The sequence below is a fragment of the Seriola lalandi genome, unplaced genomic scaffold (assembly GCF_002814215.2).
Source record: "Seriola lalandi dorsalis isolate HSWRI2012SDOR001 ecotype SW California unplaced genomic scaffold, Sedor1 jcf7180002054654, whole genome shotgun sequence".
NCBI classification, from domain to species: Eukaryota; Metazoa; Chordata; class Actinopteri; order Carangiformes; family Carangidae; genus Seriola; species Seriola lalandi.
The window spans coordinates 504,310-507,879 of record NW_019525207.1 but is presented as its reverse complement, the minus strand read 5'-3'; the positions used below and the strand labels follow the sequence as shown (position 1 = coordinate 507,879).

General features: G+C 48.2%; 1 pseudogene; it reads left to right on the top strand.

Annotated features, from left to right (window-relative positions):
* Positions 1-291: 291 nt before the first annotated feature.
* On the top strand, positions 292-1,695 carry LOC111665562 (uncharacterized; annotated as a pseudogene).
* The last annotated feature ends 1,875 nt before the right edge of the window (positions 1,696-3,570 follow it).

The following is a 3,570-nucleotide window of genomic DNA, read 5'->3' as shown; positions in this document are numbered from 1 at the left end:
TCCAAACTAGTCTTTATTGTATCATCAAGAACCTGTGACACCACGGTGACCTCAGTATATTTCCACTAAACATCAAACTGAGCAGATGCCTGATGCTACAGAGTAACTTCAAACACTGTGTTTCAGAAGCACAGGCAGACCTCACTAAGCTAAGACGTCAATTAACTATAACAATAAAGAAAAATACCAGCAGCACACACCGGGGCATCTCCACAGTAAATAACAACAACAAAAACAAACAAGCAAAACAAAAAGCTGCTTCTGCACCAAAGTGGCATCTCAGTGGACGAGATGAAAAACCATCAGGGTAGATTCTTTACTGAAGTAAAACTAAATCTACTTTAAAGGTAAAAGAATTGTGGTATATAGGGTATTTATGTGTATTTTGCACTATTTTCCACTGATTCGCAGCTAAGTTTTATTTCATGAACAATATGCACTTCATTTAGTGTCTTAGATTCCTTCATTTCAATTCAATGGCTTGGTCTACCACACAGTCTGAGCAGCTCCGCGCTGTATGGCACCAGCAACATCCTGCAGCTCCCAATCAGCAGCCTCACTGAAGAGTTCATGGTGACCAGAACACGGGAGGCATTGCAGTACAGGGAATCCAGAGATCTAAAGGTGGCAACAGCTAGTATCCAGGTGCGAACAGGCAGGAAATGGAGTGCAGTCGAAGCTCTGGAGGTGGCTGAGTCACGACTGAGGCAGAAGGTGCTGGTGGGGTCCATTGCCACAGGGCATGCAGGCATTGGCTACTTCCCAGCAACAAGTGTTGAAAACACCAAAGGCAAAGAGCGGCAACATCTTGTTCAGGAGGAAGTGCGGGCAGGTGTGGAGGAAGTGCTAGCCAGCAGGATGATGGGAATGGGGCAGCAAGGAGCATGGACAAAATGGGAGAATGTTCTGCAAAGGAAGATCACCTGGTCTAACATCTGGAAAGCAGACTTCCATCGCATCAGGTTTTTAGTCCAGGCTGTCTATGACGTCCTACCAAGTTCAGCCAACCTCTGGGGCAAAACCGAAACACCATCCTGTCCCCGATGTTCATGACGGGGATCCTTGGAACACCTCCTCAGCAGTTGCCCGAAAGCCCCTTGGAGACGGGCGCTATCGCTGGCGCCACGAGCAGTTGCTGACAGCCTAGCCACTGCTATCAACACCATCAAGGGCCCCCACAAGCCAAAGACCGTCATGTTCCTCAGAGCCGGAGAGAAGCCCAACATTCGACCACGGGCGAAGTCTGGCCTCCTCACCTCCGCCACTGACTGGCAACTGGAAGTGGACCTTGTCAAACAGCTGAAGTTCCCAGCCAGGATAACATCAACACGACTCCGACCAGACATGATCATCCTGTCAGATTCCACCAAGCAGTTGATCATGTTGGAGCTCAGAGTGCCCTGGGAAGAGCACATGGACGAGGCCAACGAGAGGAAGCATGCCAAGTACCAGGAGCTGGTGGAAGAGTACAGGAGGCAGGGCTGGAGAATTCGCTATGAGCCTCTGGAGGTGGGTTGCCAAGGATTTGCAGGGCGTTCACTCAGCAAAGTGTTCGCGCTGCTGGGCCTCATCGGGGAGGCAAAGAGGAAGGCTATCAGATCCGCAAAAGAAGCCTCAGAGAAAGCCACAAGGTGGCTATGGATCAAGAGGGCAGATCCGTGGGGAAACGCTGCTGGGACACAGGCTGGGGACTGATCAACCCCGGTCAGGTCGCCTGGGCGAGGGTGTCTGATGTTGAAAGACCCGAAACACCCAATGTCCCCAGGTTCCACTGATGATGTGTCCCAGCGCATCCGCAAGATGTATCTTTCACCTGATTTGTGTAACACCAACTGTCGGTATATACACCGTGGACTTGCACTGCCATCTTCAGTTGGCAGTCACACCCAGAGCATCATTAAAGCGACTGAAGCTTCACTTTTGTATTCTTTCAGGTGCGTAAATGTAGTTTAAGCACCTTCATATTATGTTAGTAGTGTACCCTTTATAGTTGATTTAGTTACATTATTGTATTGTGCTTTGTTATATTGTTGAGGGGAACTATATTCTATAATCTAAAATAAACTATTTTCTTTTTTTGCTCCGTGTTTGATTCAGTGTTGAAATCAAAATAATATGTGATTTTTTAAGGACATTCACACCAACATTTTGACTGTTTTAAGTGTTTTAAGGTTAAACCTACAAAAATACCTCAGTTTTGAACATGTGCTATGTCATTGCCTCAACTTGTGAAGGCGTGTGTAGCTGGTACCTGGTTCCCCAGTGGTGCAGTCATTAAGTCACCTTCTCTGGGGATACCATGGTCAGGGGTTCCAAGCCCCAGATGGCCAAGGTCCTACTTCAACAAAGATTCAATAGCAACTCATGCATATGATATCGAAATGCTGCCGAGCAGCTTGGACCTCATTAATTGCTGCTTGTGGTTATGTTTATAATTCTATTTTTCGCTGCTAAAAGTATATGTGCTGCTCAAAATTGGCAGATTGGTTGCAAATTCCACCCACTAGTCAGGCACAAAAAATGACACTAATTATCCAATAGTTGGCACTACAATTAGGAGGTTTAGGTGTTTGCAATTTTCTTAAAAATGGCTTGGACTTGGGCTTTCCAATATCAAGTGTTTCAAACGGTGTTTAAATCAGACGTTCGCGCCTAATGTTTGCATGACATTCACAAGACATTCTCAATCAAATGCTCGCTCCTTGCTTGGGGGTTCCCTGGCCATTGGCCTGTCCACTCCGCCGACCATGTTTAGCTCTAACACGCCAGTTGGCCTCCAAATGGAGCTGTAGGTCACCTGAAGCCACAGAGTCCAGCTGGGGTGGCCCAGGCCGTGGAGCTGTCGAGACCCACTGTTCACGGCCCTTGTTGGAGCATCCTGACCTCTTCCTAGCACAATGGCGGACATTTTGGGCCAGCTGGAGCATTTTATTTGCATCTGGCCCAAACATGGCAGGTGGCACCACAGGCAGCCTAAGCAAACAGCAAAAACCATGCACACATGCTAGTCGTCTACATAGACCTGACCAGCGATGGGCCTCAGACGGTTTATCAAACTGCTTCAGTACCAGCACCTCTAAATCAGGATCAGTGGTACAGAGAAATGCTTGAGCGGCCCAAGTAATGAGTTGGCAATAGAGCGGAGGTGGTTGCTCCTGCGCCTCCTCTACCTGCTTCGACCACTGACTTATCAAGCTCTCCCTACCTCACCTTGGCAGAGGAGGGCTGCTGTGCAGTAAATGGGGCTGACACAGGGGAAAGCATTGCCAACCCTTTCCCCATGGCTGCACCCAGGGTATTGACGGATTGAGGCTTCACCCCCACTTGGTCATCTCAAACCACCACTCTTGGCTGCTTCACCTGGTGCAGCTGCTCAATGAAAGTGGCTGGCCTCCCTCACTCTTCATACAGGATGTTGGGTCCTGGATGGCCATGCCGGCATGGTCCAGCCCTAAGCAATGGACACACTGATCGTGACCATCCTCAATTGGCATACTATATTGTTTTTATTTGTTTGTTTGTTTTAAATGTGCAAATTCATTTCAATATGAAGTTCAGGTCATAGTGCCC